The 16,960-nt window shown below is 38.4% G+C and overlaps 2 pseudogenes; both read right to left on the minus strand.

The window, feature by feature from the left end:
* Positions 1–206: 206 nt before the first annotated feature.
* Positions 207–11,146, minus strand: LOC111374970 (annotated as a pseudogene).
* On the minus strand, positions 11,143–14,003 carry LOC111374972 (annotated as a pseudogene).
* Between the last annotated feature and the right edge of the window lie 2,957 nt (positions 14,004–16,960).

The raw sequence follows: 16,960 nt of genomic DNA on the forward strand, positions 1-16,960 counted from the left end.
TAGAGGAAGGAGAAGTCGTAAAAAGGCTTTCGTAGGTGAACCTGCAGAAGGATCATTGTCGAAACCTACAAAGTAGACCCGTGAACTCGTTCCATGACATGCATGGGAGGACGACACGGACACGATTGAACACGTATTCTTGAGTCAAAGACCTACTCTGTCGACATGGGCGCACGCGGCCTGTTGTACGGCCTACATAAAAAGCGTCAAGGAACACTCAAAGCATCGCTCGTCCCTCGGTGCCCCGTTCGTGGCCGACACCTCGAGGATAGGGCGAGTGTCGAAATCAAAATGACTCTTGACAATGTATATCTTGGCTCTTGTATCAATGAAGAATGCAACAAAATGCGATACTTGGTATGAATTACAGAATCCCATGAACTATCGAGTTTTTGAACGCAAGTTGCACCCGAGGCAATTATGCCGAGGGCACGTCCACCTGGGCATCACGCACATTATCGCCCTCCACCCCCGTCAGCAATGCGAGATCATAGGAGTTGGGTCAGACATTGGACTCCTGTACGTATCCACGCATGGCTGGCCTAAATGTTATTCGACATCGGCTCGAGTCGCAGTAATTGGTGGTTGAAGACCTGAACTCACGCGTTGTTGCACACGACTGCATCGTTCAACCTGAATGCCTCAACCTCGAAGGTGCTCCTTGCACCTCGATGATGACCCTAGGTCAGGTGGGATCACCCACTGAGTTTAAGCATATCAATAAGCGGAGGAAAAAAATTACAAGGATTTTCCTAGTAACGACGAGGGAATTGGGAAAAGCCAAACTTGGGAATCGGACGGCCCCACCATTCAAATTGTAGTCTGGAGAAGTGTCCTCAGCGGTGGACCAAGCTCAAGTCCCCTGCAAAGGGCTGCCAGAGAGGGTGAGAGAGCCATTGTGCTCAGACTCCGCCACAACACGAGGTGTTGTCGGCTAGTGGGGTTGTTTAGGAATGCAGCCCCAAACAGGTGGTAAATTCCGTCCAAGGCTAAATATGGGCAAGAGATTGATAGCGAACAAGTATCTCGAGGGAAAGATGAAAAGAACTTTGAAAAAAGAGTCAAAGAGTGCTTGAAATTATCAGGACGAAAGTGGATGGAGGTCGATGATACGTCTCGATCGGATGCAGAACAATGATGAGTCGGTCTGTTGATCGACACGGGGCATGGACCAGCACGAATTGAGGTGGCGACCAAAGCCTGGGTAGTTGATGTGCTCTTGGAATGCCATTGCCCGATTGTGGCAGACAGCGCATGCCCTTAGCATGTCTCGACACCGCACGCTCACAATGCTAGCCTGTGAGCTCCCCATTCGACCCGTCTTGAAACATAGACCAAGAGTCTTACATGTGTGTGAGTCAACGGGTGAGTAAACCCATAAGTCGTAAGGAAGCTAATTGGTGTGATCCCCCCAAGGGGTGCAACACTGATCAACCTTGATCTTCTGAGAAGGGCTTGAGTGCGAGCATACCTGTTGAGACCTGAAAGATGGTGAACTATGCCTGAGTGGAGCGAAGCTAGAGAAAACTCTAGTGGAGGCCGGTAGCGATACTGATGTGCAAATTGTTCATCTGAATTGGGTATAGGGATGAATGCCTAATCGAACCATCTAACAGTTGGTTTCCTTTAAAGTTTCCCTCAGGATAGCTAGAGCTCGGGTGCAAGTTCTATCAGGTAATGCCAATGATTAGAGGCATCGGGGGTACAACTCCCTCGACCTATTCTCAAACTTTATATAGGTAGGATGGTGTGGCTACTTTGTTGAGCTGTGCCACGAAATTGAGAGCTCCAAGTGGACCATTTTTGGTAAGCAAAACTGGCGATGCAGGATTAACCAGAAGCCGGGTTACAGTACCCAATTGCATGCTAACCAAGATCCCACAAAGGGTGTTGGTCGATTAAGGTAGTAGGACAGTGGTCATGGAGGTTGAAATTTGCTAAGGAATGTAACAACTCACTTGGCGAATCAACTAGCCCTAAAAATGGATGCCGCTGAAGCTGTAACTTATACCTAGCCGTTGGGCAAGCACCAGGCTCCAATGAGTAAGAGGGCATGGTGGTCATGGCAAAACCTTGTGCTCCACCCAAGTGGAATGGCCGTCGGTACAGATCTTAGTGGTAGTAGCAAATATTCAAATGGGAAGGCTGAAGAGGGAAAAGGTTCCGTGTGAACGGCACTTGCACACAGGTTAATCGATCCTAAGGGTCTAGAAAAGCCCAACAGACAGCGCGTTTCACGCATGCACCAAAAGGGAATTGAGTTAAAATTCTTGGACCAGGATGGGGCAATTGGTAGCAATGTTAGGGAGTCCAAAGATGTCGACAGGGGCCTAAAAAAGAGTTATCTTTTCTATTTAACAACCTGCCCACCCTGGAAACGACTCAGCTGGAGGTAGGGTCCAGCGGCTGGAAGAGCACTGTATGTCTCGTGGTGTTCTGTGCGCCCCCGACGACCCTTGAAAATTCAGAGGACCTAGTACCGTCTCTACCCAGTCATACTCATTACCGCATTAGATCTCCAAGGTGAATAGCCTCTGGTCAGTGGAACAATGTAGGGAATGGAAGTTGGCAAAATGGATTCGAAACTTCGAGAAAAGGATTGGATCTAAGGCTGGACACGGGGATCCCAGTCTCGAACCCGTCAACTGTCAATGGACTGTTCAAGCTGCTTCCATGGGGAGAGCATGTCAATACGTGTCAGTCGGGGGATGCACTGAGAATGACTCTTTCAGGAGCCTTCCTCGGCATCGAACAGTCGACTCGGAACTAGTACGAACAAGGAGAATCTGACTATTTAATTAAAACAAAGCAGTGCGATGGTCCCAACGGATGCTCACGCAATGTGATTTTTACCCAATGCTCTGAATGTCAAAGTGAAGAAATTCAATCAAGCGTGGGTAAATGGCGGGAGTAACTATGACTTTCTTAAGGTAGCCAAATACCTTATCATCTAATTAGTGATGCGCATGAATGGATTAACAAGATTCACGGTCTCTGTCTACTATCCAATGAAACCACAGCCAAGGGAACGGGCTTGGCAGAATCTATGGGAAAAGAAGACCCTATTGAGCTTGACTTTAGTCCGACTTTGTGAAATGACTTGAGAGGTATAGGATAAGCGGGTCCAAAATCATTGTACAAATAGCAAAGTTCAATCGGTAAGAACCTCGTCACATGTAAACTATGGTGTACACTTTAGTTTACACTTTACCACATGACTTTACCCTGTTGGAAAGTTTAAATTTCAAACTGGTTTCCCATCCTGTTGACACTTGACAACAATGCAAGCATAGAACATTCTGTTAAAAATTATTGTACAAATTGTAAAGTTCAATCGGTAAGAACCATGCTACATGTAAATTATGGTCAACACTTTAGTTTACACTTTTCCACGAGACATTACCTTGTTGGATAGTTTAAATTGCAAAGTTCAATCGATAAGAACCATGCTACATGTACACTATGGACAACACTTTAGTTTACACTTTTCCACGTGACATTACCTTGTTAGACAGTTTAAATTTCAAACAGTTTTCCCATCCAATTGACAATTGACTACCGTGCAAGTGTGAAACTACGTGTCCAAAATCAGTGTACAAATAGCAAAGTTCAATCGGTAAGAACTTCAATTTGAATTTCAAATAGTTTTTCCATCCAATTGGCACTTGACAACAATGCAAGTGTCAAACAACATGACGAAAATCAGTGTACAAATAGCAAAGTTCAATCGGTATGGACTTTGCTACATGTACACTATGGTGTACACTTTAGTTTACACTTTGCCACGTGACATTACCCTATTGGACAATTTAAATTTCAAAGAGTTTTTCCATCCATTGACACTTCACAACAATACAGGAGTCAAACAACATGTCAAAAATTAGTGTACAAATAGCAAAGTTCAATCGGTATGGACTTTGCTACATGTACACTATGGTGTACACTTTAGTTTACACTTTGCCACGTGACATTACCCTATTGGACAATTTAAATTTCAAAGAGTTTTTCCATCCATTGACACTTCACAACAATACAGGAGTCAAACAACATGTCAAAAATTAGTGTACAAATAGCAAAGTTCAATCGGTATGGACTTTGCTACATGTACACTATGGTGTACACTTTAGTTTACACTTTGCCACGTGACATTACCCTATTGGACAATTTAAATTTCAAAGAGTTTTTCCATCCATTGACACTTCACAACAATACAGGAGTCAAACAACATGTCAAAAATTAGTGTACAAATAGCAAAGTTCAATCGGTATGGACTTTGCTACATGTACACTATGGTGTACACTTTAGTTTACACTTTGCCACGTGACATTACCCTATTGGACAATTTAAATTTCAAAGAGTTTTTCCATCCATTGACACTTCACAACAATACAGGAGTCAAACAACATGTCAAAAATTAGTGTACAAATAGCAAAGTTCAATCGGTATGGACTTTGCTACATGTACACTATGGTGTACACTTTAGTTTACACTTTGCCACGTGACATTACCCTATTGGACAATTTAAATTTCAAAGAGTTTTTCCATCCATTGACACTTCACAACAATACAGGAGTCAAACAACATGTCAAAAATTAGTGTACAAATAGCAAAGTTCAATCGGTAAGAACCTTGCGACAAGTACACTATGGTGCACAATTTAGTTTACACTTTGCCACGTGACATTACCCTATTGGACAATTTAAATTTCAAAGAGTTTTTCCATCCATTGACACTTCACAACAATACAGGAGTCAAACAACATGTCAAAAATTAGTGTACAAATAGCAAAGTTCAATCGGTAAGAACCTCGCCACATGTCCACTATGTTGTACACTTTAGTTTATACTTTGCCACGTGATATAACCTTGTTGGAAAGTTTAAATTTCAAATAGTTTTTCCATCCAATTGGCACTTGACAACAATGCAAGTGTAAAACAACATGTCGAAAATTAGTGTACAAATAGCAAAGTTCAATCGGTATGGACTTTGCTACATGTACACAGTGGTGTACAATTTAGTTTACACTTTGCCACATGACATTACCCTATTGAATAGTTTAAATTTCAAACAGCTTTTCCATCCAGTTGACACTTGACTACAATGCATGTGTCAAACAACGTATCAAAAATCAGTGCACAAATAGCAAAGTTCAATTGGTAAAAACCTCGCCACATGTACACTATGTTGTACACTTTAGTTTACACTTTATCACGTGATAAAACCCTATTGGAAAGTTTGAATTTCAGATAGTTTTTCCATCCAATTGACACTTAACAACAATGCAAGTGTCAAACAACATGACGAAAATTAGTGTACAAATAGAAAAGTTCAATCGGTATGGACTTTGCTACATGTACACTATGGTGTACACTTTAGTTTACATTTGCCAAATGACATTACCCTGTTGGATAGTTTAAATTTCAAACAGCTTTTCCATCCAGTTGACACTTGACTACAATGCATGTGTTAAACAACGTATCAAAAATCAGTGCACAAATAGCAAAGTTCAATCAGTAAGAACCTCGCCACATGTACACTATGTTGTACATTTTAGTTTACACTTTGTCACGTGATAAAACCCTATTGGAAAGTTTGAATTTCAAACAATTTTTCCATCCAATTGACACTTGACAACAATGCAAGTGTCAAACAACATGACGAAAATCAGTGTACAAATAGCAAAGTTCAATCGGTAAGAACCTTGCGACAAGTACACTATGGTGCACAATTTAGTTTACACTTTGCCACGTGACATTACCCTATTGGACAATTTAAATTTCAAAGAGTTTTCCCATCCATTGACACTTCACAACAATACAGGAGTCAAACAACATGTCAAAAATTAGTGTACAAATTGCAATTTTCCCATCCAATGACACATGGCAACAATGCAAGTGTCAAGCAACGTGTCAAAAATCAATGAACAAATAGTAAAGTTCAATCGGTAAGAACCTTGCTACATGTACACTTTGGTGCATATTTTAGTTTACACTTTGCCACGTGACATTACCCTGTCGGACAATTTAGATTTCAAATAGTTTTCTATCCAATTGACACTGGACAACCACGCAAGCATTGAACAATGCGTCAAAAATCAGTGTACAAATAGTAAAGTTCAATCGGTAAGAACATTGCTACATGTACACTATGGTTTACACTTTAGTTTACACTTTACCACGTGACCCTGTTGGACAGTTCAAATTTCAAACAGTTTTCCCATCCAATTGACACTTGGCAACAATGCAAGTGTCAAACAACGTGTCCAAAATCAGTGTACAAATAGCAAAGTTCAATCGGTAAGAACCTTGTCACATGTACACTATGGTGTACACTTTAGTTTACAATTTGCCACATGACATTACTCTGTTGGATTGTTTAAATTTCAAACAGTTTTCCCATCCGATTGACACTTGACAACAATGCACGTGTCGAACAACGTGTCAAAAATTTGTGTACAAATAGCAAAATTCAATCGGTAAGAACCTTGCGACATGTACACTACGGAGTAAACTTTAGTTTACACTTTGCCACATGACACTACCCTGCTGGACAGTTTAAATGTCAAACAATTTTCCCATCCAATTGACACTTGACAACAATGCCAGTGTCAAACAACGTGTCAAAAATCAGTGTACAAATAGCAAATTTCAATCGGTAAGGACCTTTCTACATGTATGCTATTGGGTACACTTTCGTTTACACTTTGCCACGTGACATAACTTTGCTGGACAGTTTAAATGTCAAACAATTTTCCCATCCAATTGGCACTTGACAACAATACGAGTGTTAAACAACGTGTTAAAAATTAGTGTACAAATAGCAAAGTTCAATCAGTAAGAACCTTACGACATGTAAACTATGGAGTACTCTTTAGTTTACACTTTGCCATGTGACACTACCCTGCTGGACAGTTTAAATTTCAAATAGTTTTCCCATCCAATTTACACTTGACAACATTACAAGTGTCAAACAACGTGTCAAAAATCAGTGTACAAATGGGAAAGTTCAATCAGTAAAAACCTTGCTACATGTACACTATGGTGTACACTTTAGTTTACACTTTACCACAAGACATTACCCTGTTGGACAGTTGAAATTTCAACAAGTTTTCCCAACCAATTGACACTTAACTACAAAGCAAGTGTCAAACAACGTGTCCAAAATCAGTCTACAAATTGCAAAGTTCAATCTGTAAGAACCTTGCTACATGTACACTATGGTGCACACTTTAGTTTACACTTTGCCACATGACGTTGCCCTGTTGGACAATTTGAATTTCAAATAGTTTACCCATCAAATTGACACTCGACAACAATGCAAGTGTCAAACAAACGTGTCAAGAATCAGTGTACAAATAGCAATGTTCAATCGGTAAGAACCTTGCTATACGTACACTATGGTGTAGACTTTAGTTTACACTTTGCCATGTGACATCATCCTATTAGACAGTATAAATTTCAAATAGTTTTTCCATCCAATTGACACTTGACAACAATGCAAGTGTCATACAACATGTCAAAAATCAGAGTACAAATAACAAAGTTCAATCGGTAAGAACTTTTCTACTTGTACACTATGGTATACACTTTACCACGTGATATTACCCTATCGGAGAGTTTAAATTTCAAACAGTTTTCACATCCAATTGACACTTGACAACAATGAAAGTGTCAAACAACGTGTCAAAAATTTGTGTACAAATAGAAATGTTTAATCGGTAAGAACTTTCTACTTGTACACTATGGTGTACTCTCTAGTCTGCACTTTACCACGTGACATTACCCTATTTGACAGTTTAAATTTCAAACAGTTTTCCCATCCAATTGACACTTGACAACAATGCAAGTGTCAAACAACGTGTCAAAAATCTGTGAGCAAATAGCAATGTTCATTCAGTAAGAACCTTGCTACATGTACATTATGGTGTACACTTTGCCACGTGACATTACCCTATCGGACAATTTAAATTTTGAATAGTTTTCCCATCCAATTAACACTTGACAACAATGCAAGCATCGAACATTCTATCAAAAATTAGTATACAAATTGCAAAGTTCAATCAATAAGAACCTTGCTACATGTACACTATGGTGAACACATTAGTTTACGCTTTACCACGTGATATTACCCTGTTGGACAGTTTAAATTTCAAACAATTTTCCCGTCCAATTGACACTTGCACATAGTGCAAGTGGGAAATAACGTGTCCAAAATTAGTGTACAAACAGCAAAGTTCAATCGGTACGAACCTTGCTACATGTACACTATGGTGTACACTTTAGTTTACACTTTGCCACATGACATTATCTTGTTGGACAGTTTAAATTTCAAACAATTTTCCTACCCACTTGACACTTGACAACAGTGCAAGTGTCAAATAACGTGTCCAAAATCAGGGTACAAATAGCAGTTTTCCCATCCAATTAGCACTTGACAACAATGCAAGTATTAAACAACGTGTCAAAAAATCAGTGTACAAATAGCAAAGTTCAATCGGTAAGAACCTCTCCACATGTACAATATGTTGTATACTTTAGTTTACACTTTGCCACGTGATATAACCCTATTGGAAAGTTTAAATTTCAAAGAGTTTTCCCATCCAATTGACACTTGACAACAATGCAAGTGTCAAACAACATGTCGAAAATTAGGGTACAAATAGCAAAGTTCAATCGGTATGGACTTTGCTACATGTACAATATGGTGTACACTTTAGTTTACACTTTGCCACGTGACATTATCCTGTTGGACAATTTAAATTTCGAATAGTTTTCCCATCCAATTAACACTTGACAACAATGCAAGTGTCAAACAACGTGTCAAGAATCAGTGTACAAATAGTAATGTTCAATCGGTAAGAACCTTGCTATACGTACACTAAGGTGTAGACTTTAGTTTACACTTTACCATGTGACATCATCCTATTAGATGGTATAAATTTCAAATCGTTTTCCCATCCAATTGACACTTGACAACAATGCAAGAGTAAATAAACGTGTCAAAAATCAATGTACAAATAACAAAGTTCAATCGGTAAGAACCTTGCTACATGTGTACTACAGGATACACACTTTAGTCTACACTTTGCCACGTGACATTACCCTGCCGGACTGCTTAAATTTCAAGATGTTTTCCCATCCAATTGTTGCTTGACAACAATGAAAGTGTAAATAAACGTGTCAAAAATCAGTGTACAAATAGCAAAGTGCAATCGGTAAGAACCTTGCGACAAGTATACAACGGTGTACACTTTAGTTTACACTTTGCCACTTGACATTACCCTGTTGGACAGTTTAAATTTCAAACAATTTTTCAATCCAATTGACACTTGACAACAATACAAGTGTCAGACAACGTATCAAGAATTAGTATACAAATAGCAATGTTCAATCAGTAAGAACCTTGCTACACATACACTATGGTGTAGACTTTAGTTTACACTTTGCCACGTAACATTATCCTATTAGACAGTATAAATTTCAAACAATTTTTCCATCTCGTTGACACTTGACAACAATACAAGTATCAAACAACGTGTCAAAAATCAGTTTACAAGTAGCAAAGTATAATCGATAAGAACCTTGCTACATGTACACTATGGTGTATACTTTAGTTTACACTTTACCACGTGACGTTACACTGTTGGACAGTTTAAATTTTAAATAGTTTACCCATCAAATTGACACTTGACAACAATGCAAGTGTCAAGTGTCAAACAATGCGTCAAAAATTAGTGTACAAATAGCAAAATTCAATCGGTAAGAACCTTGCGACATGTACACTTTGGTGTACACTTTAGTTTACACTGTGCCACATAATATTAGCCTATTGGACAGTTTAAATTTCAAATTGTTTTCCATCCAATTGACACTTGACAAAAATGCAAGTGTCAAACAATATGTCAAAATTCAGTGTACAAATATCAAAGTTCAACGGGTACGGACCATACTACATGTACACTATGGTGTACACTTTAGTTTAAACTTTGCCATGTGACATTGCCCTGTTGGACAGTTTAAATTTCAAACAGTTTTCCCATCCAATTGACAGTTGAAAACAATGCAAGTTGACAAACAACATGTCAAAAATCAGTGTACAAATAGCAATGTTCAATCGGTAAGGACCTTGCCACATGTACACTATGGTGTACACTTTAGTTTAAAGTTTGCCACGTGATAATACCCTATTAGACAGTATAAATTTCAAACAGTTTTACCATCCAATTGACACTTGACAACAATGCAAGCATTCGAACAACGTGTCAAAAATCAGTGTACAAATAGCAAAGTTCAATCGGTAAGGCCTTGCTACATGCACACTATGGTGTACACTTTTGTTTACACTTTTTCACGTGACATTACCCTGTCGAACAGTTTATGTTTCGAACAGTTTTCCCATCCAATCAACACTTAACAATAATGCAAGTGTTAAACATCGTGTCAAAAATCAGTGTACAAATAGCAAAGTTCAATCGGTAAGAACCTTGCGACATGTATGCGACTACTATAAGTATTTTCACCATAACTTTCTCTACCGATGTCCAATTAAGGCAATTCAAAGTAGGTTGAAAAGCTAACACAAAGGGCTATAATTTTACTTGTAGATTTTTCCAAATTCTGATGTTTATTGGATCAAAAGCGGACTTCAATCTCTGGTTGAAAATTTGAAAAATCTTTATGCAGTTGGAATTTGATTTGTGAATATGTTATGGTCATATTTAACTTATTTTGACTTATAATTGCACCTAATGGACTCCTAAATTTCTCAAATCATCATTCCATTTCTCGTCTCATCTTTAGATTATTTGCAACTTGGTCCCTAAACTTTCACTTTTTTCTATTTTGGTCTTTTTTCGTTCTTTTCTTCTAAATTTCACATTTTCTACCAAAATGAAACTTGAATGAAAGCATACGTATAATGAGTACATTTTGGTATCAAATAATCACACCAATACAATAATTTAAGAGGAGAAAATATTATATTTTACACTCTTATCACACCCCAACTTACTTATTGTTAGTCCCTAGTATAAAAACTAGTATACAAAAAGAAAAATAAACTGAAAGAAAAATGCAAAACATACATAAAAGAAAAATCTAAAACCTAGTACACAAAAAGGGTGAAGGACATACCTGAAGGATGTCATGGGCGGTAAATCGGGTCTGCCAGGGAAATTTCTTCCACTGCAGGCACCTGTTGCCCATAGGCTATTTTGAATCTCTGTCCATTCACCTTGAATAACCTACCATCATTGGGATCTTCTATTTTAACAGCCCCATTTTCAAAAACCTGTGTCAACACAAATGGGCCAATCCACCTAGAACGGAGTTTTCCTGGATGCTTATGAAGTCTAGAATCATACAAGTACACATTCTGGTTCAGTTCAAAACTTTTTCTAAAAATATTTTTATCATAAAATGCTTTCATTTTTTACTTGTAGATTCTAGAACTTTCGTAGGCACCATTTCTTAGTTTCTCCAACTCACTCAATTGAAATTTCCTATGTTTACCTCTCTCTACCAGATCAAAGTTAAACCGTTTGATAGCCCAAAGGGCTCGGTGCTCAAGTTTGATAGGTAAGTGACAAGGCTTTCCAAAGATAAGCCTATAAGGTGACATGCCTAAGGAAGTCTTCAAAGCTGTGCAGTAGGCCCAAAGTGCGTCATGTAGTCTCAATGACCAATATTTATGATTAGTGTTCACCGTCTTCTCTAAAATTTGTTTAATCTCCCTATTGGCCAACTCTACCTGTCCACTAGTTTGGGGGTGATAAGTGGTGGAAATTTTGTGAATAACCCTATACTTTTTCATCAGTACCTCAAATGAATGGTTGCAAAAGTATGTACCTCTATCACTAATAATGATGCGTGGTGTGCCAAACTGAGACGAAACATTTTCTTTAAGGAATTTAACAATTGTTTTATTGTCATTGGCCCTACAAGTAGCCATCTCTACCCATTTAGACACATAATTAACCACCTCAATTATATAAAGGTAGCTAAAAGATGGTGGAAATGGTCCCATAAAGTCGATGCCCTAACAATCAAACACTTCAATTACCAAAATGAGATTTCAAGGCATCATATTACGTCGGGAAATAGCACCTAGTTTCTGGCACCTCTCACAAGATCTACAATAAGTATCAGTGTTTTTAAACAAAGTAGGCCAATACTGCAGAATATTTGCAGCGATCTTTTTTTATAGAAAAGTGGCCTCCACAAGCTTGGGTATGACAAAAATCTAGTACAATGGGTATTTCCTCATCAAGGAACAACTTCTCAAGATTTGATTGGGACAATACTTAAATAAACAAGGGTCATCCCAATAAAAGTTACATACCTCAACCAAGAACTTCCTCTTATCCTGTGCGTTCCACTCTTTTGGAATTTCACTTGCAGCCAAGTAATTTACAATGTTAGCAAACCAGGGTATAGAAGAGACTGAGAATAGATTCTCATCAGGAAATTTATCTCTAATAGGCACGGTGTTTGATGTATCTTCAAATGTCAGTCTTGATAGATGGTCTGCTACGACATTTTTCACTCCCTTCTTGTCCTTGATGGTGATGTCAAATTCCTACAAAAGTAGAATCCACCGTATTAATTGTGCCTTAACATCCTTCTTTGTAAGAAGATACTTAAGGGCTGCATGATCAGTGAAAATAGTAACGGAAGAACCAATCAGATAGGATCGAAACTTGTCAAGTGTAAAGACTACAACTACCAACTCTTTTTTAGTAGTGGAATAGTTCATTTGAGCACTATTTAGAGTCCTACTAGTGTAATAAATCACAAAAGGCTTACCTTCTTTTCATTGCCCAAGAACAGCATCTCCTGCAAAATCACTAGCATCACACATAATTTCAAATGATAATGTCCAATCAGGTGGTTGCCTTATAGGTACGAAGATTAGTTTACCAATCAACAGTTTAAAAGCATTTTGAACATCGGGCGTCCATTCAAAAGTCACTTTTTTGTTAAGCAAGTTACATAGGATTTTAGATATAGATGAGAAATTTTGTATAAACCTCTTATAAAAACCCGCATGACCAAGAAATGATATAATGTCCTTTACTGTCTTAGGTGTGGGTAGTTTAGAAATCAAATCACTCTTAGATTTATCAACCTCTATCCCTTTTGACGAAATGACACGTCCTAAGACAATACCGAAAGGCACCATGAAGTGACATTTTTCCCAATTCAAAACTAAGCCTTTTTCTTCACATCTAGCCAAAACTTTCTTCAAATTCAACAAACATGCATCAAAAGAGGTTCCAAACACATTTAAGTCATCCATAAACACTTACATACAATCTTCTACCATATCACTAAACATACTCATCATGCATCTTTGGAAGGTGCCAGGGGCATTACAAAGTCCAAATGGCATCCTACGAAATGCATAAGTACCAAAAGGACATGTGAATGTGGTATTTTCTTGGTCCTCTAAAGTTATTTCAATTTTATAGTAACCAGAGTATCTATCTAGAAAGCAATAAAAGGGATGACCAGCTACACGTTCTAGTATTTGGTCCAGAAAAAGGGAGAGGAAAATGGTCCTTGTGTGTGTCAGCATTTAACTTTTTATAATCAATGCACATGCGCCAACTAGTTATTATTTTTGTGGGGACCAATTCACTTACTTCATTTTTAACTACCATAACGCCTGACTTCTTAGGGACCACCTATGTTAAGGACTAGCCCATTTACTATCTGCAATTGGGAAAATGATCCCTATATCTAGTAATTTAAGCACTTCATTTTTAATCACTTCTTTCATTGTGGGGTTTAGCCTACGTTGTGGGTTTCTCCTGGGGTTAGTCCCTTCCTCTAGATGGATCCTATGTGAACAAATTAAAGGACTAATACCTTTGATATTGGCTATGGTCCACCCTAATGTAGATTTATGCTCATTCAACATGCTCAAAAGCTGTTCACATTGCAAAACATTCAATTCTAAAGAAATAATTACAAGAAAGGCATCACCTGGTCCAAGGAATACATGTTTTAGTCCTTGGGGTAGTTGTTTCAATTCTGGCTCAGGCTCTCAATGCTTGATGGTTTTTGTCCTCCAGTCTTTTCGGGCAATTCTTCAAACTTGGGTTGCTATGGCAAAGTCTTATAGTCCTGCAATTTTGCAAAAACAGTACAAATGTTAGCATATTCATCAATATCAAAATCAATTGAGATTTCAGAGTTTAGGAGGAAAGAGTTCAAGGGATCATAATCAATTTTTGCAGATGCTTCCTCTTGCATTAATGCATCAATCATATAGGTTTGATGAGATTCATCTTCTTCTCTAGGTTGCTTGGTGACATGAAAAATATTAACTTCTAGAGTCATATTCCTAAAAGACAGCTTCATCAAACCACTCCTATAATTGATTAGAGCATTAGCTATAACAAGGAAAGGTCTACCAAGTATAATTGGGATTTTAGAGTCAACATTCACCTCAACCTTCACATCTAGTACCAAGAAGTCAATGTGGTAGTAAAATTTATCAACCTGAACTAGCATATCCTCAACTACTCCCCTAGGTCTAATGGAGGACCTGTCAGCTAACTAAAGGACCACTGAGGTAGGTTTCATTTCTCCCATACCTAACAACAAGTATCTAGCATAAGGTATCAGGTTAACACCAACTCCTAAGTTAAGAAGGGCTTGTGCAAATTCACGGTTCTCAATGACACAAGAGATGGTAGGACAACCAAGGTCCTTATAATTTGGTGGGATCCTCTGCTTTATCACAGCACTCACTTGCTCGGTCAAGAAAGCGATTTTCTTAACATGATGCTTCCTCTTCAAAGTTCATAAATCTTTAAGGACTTTAGCATATGTAGGAATTTGAGAGATCACATACAAGAGAGGCAAATTGATTTTTACTTATTTAAGATGCTCTAGGATTTCATTGTGTTGAGTGGTTGACTTCGATGTGAATTTGAGGGCTTGAAGGAAAGGTACCCTAACTGGAGCTTCTACTACTTCTTCACTGGGGCTACTCTCATTAAGCCCACTTGATTCTTTTTCATTCACCCTAGATTGAAGAGCTAGTTCAATGACTTTCCCAGATCTAGTGGTTATGGCATTTACTTCCTTAAAGTTGGTCTCTCTTGATCTTAAAGTTTGTGCCATGTGTTGTCCCTTTGGATTTGGTTGAGTTTGAGTTTGAGCTTGAAATTTCCCACATTCCCCTATAGCTAAGGCATTGGTTAGTTTGGAGACATGATTCTTTATCTCTTTATTTTCCTCAACTAACTAGCTAATCATAGTCTTAAATTTTTTATTTGTTTTACCCTGTACCTTAATAAACGAATGTAAAGTATCTTTTAAAGAATTCCTAGAGGATGTGGGTTGACGTGGGGGTGCATTGTAAGCTCTATTGGATTGGGCAGGTTGTTGGTTTTCAGACTTCCAACTAAAGTTGGGCTTATTTCACCAACCTGGGTTGTAAGTCTTGGGGTAAGGCGTATAGGGCTTTTGATAAATGCCTAGAGCATTACAATATTCCTCATAAAGTCCCCTCATTTTAGCATAAGTGGCACACTCATGTGCTAGGTGATCACTCCCTCCACACACAAAACAAGGCTCTAAAGACTCAACATGGGAAACATATCGAGTGGTTTTTAAATCCTTAGCACGCAGGTTTTCAAGTTATCTAGTAAGGCCTTCTACCTTTGCTCTAAGGTTATCTTCCTCTCTAAGATGATAAATACCTGTGCTATTCGGGTTTTTTTTGGGTCGTGACCTATTAGTACTCTCAGTGGCACTAAGTCCAGTCTAGGTATGGGCTTTCTCGATTGAGTCATCTAAGTAGTCTATAGCCTTATCCAGATCTTTTTGCAAAAATTCACCATTATACATTACTTCAACAAATTAACGCTCACTAGGTAATAATCCCTCATAAAAATAACTCACAATGTGCCAACTTTCATAACTGTGGTAGGGGTAGAGGGCTTGCAATTCTTTGTACCTTTCCCACGCTTGATATAAAGTTTCACTCTCCTTTTGAGTAAAAGAAGAGATTTGGTTTTTCAATATAGTTATTTTATGGTGGGAAAAGTACTTGCCAAAAAATGCTTGAGTCATTTCAGCCCAAGTCCCAATCGAACGTGGTCGCAATGAATACAACCAACTCTTTGCTCTTTCATTAAGAGAAAACGGGAAAAATTTAAGCCCGACTACATCTATTGTACCACGTTGATTGTGGAAAGTTGCAACCACCTTTCAAGATCGTGAAAGGTGGAAAGAAGTTGGATCATTCCCAGTTTAAGGTTTATACGTGGCATATTAGGTGGAAATGATGTACGTGTGGGTTGAAGATAATCATGCAAGGTTCTAGTTGGTGCCTCTTCGTGTTTACTACTAGTCATTGTATTGTGTGATGTGATGTGTGTGCCAATAGATTCAGTATCAAAGATAGGATTAGGAAGAGATATAAAGTCATTGGTTACGACCTTGTAATGAATCATCCCTGCTCATCTCGATCTCTGTTCATAAAGCACAAAAAAATATGGGTAGGATGAGTCTGCTCTTGTCCCTATTCACCAACTGGCTAGAAATATGCTCATAATGTTCCAAACAAGAAAGGACTTTCTTAATAGATTGTTTTTGGCCAATAGCAAATATGATTATATCATCAGCAAATGAAAGATGAGAGATAAGAATGCTGCCTCCATGTCGATAACACATGCTAGGATATTCCTGAAATCTCTGAGTGAGCAAGCATGAGAAGTAATCTACGGCAATAATGAACAGGGATGGTGAAATAAGGTCTCCCTGTCTGAGCCCTCGAGAGGAGGGAAAGAAACCAAACTGGAAGCTATTAATGAGTATTGAGAAACGATAATCCGAGATGCAACGCCTGATCCTGTCAATCCAGATATGATCAAACCCAGAAGCTACCAATACAGAGTAGATGTAGCCCCAATCCATGCGATCATATGCTTTAGCTATGTTAAGCT

The sequence above is a fragment of the Olea europaea genome, unplaced genomic scaffold (assembly GCF_002742605.1).
Source record: "Olea europaea var. sylvestris unplaced genomic scaffold, O_europaea_v1 scaffold132, whole genome shotgun sequence".
In the NCBI taxonomy this organism is placed as follows: Eukaryota; Viridiplantae; Streptophyta; class Magnoliopsida; order Lamiales; family Oleaceae; genus Olea; species Olea europaea.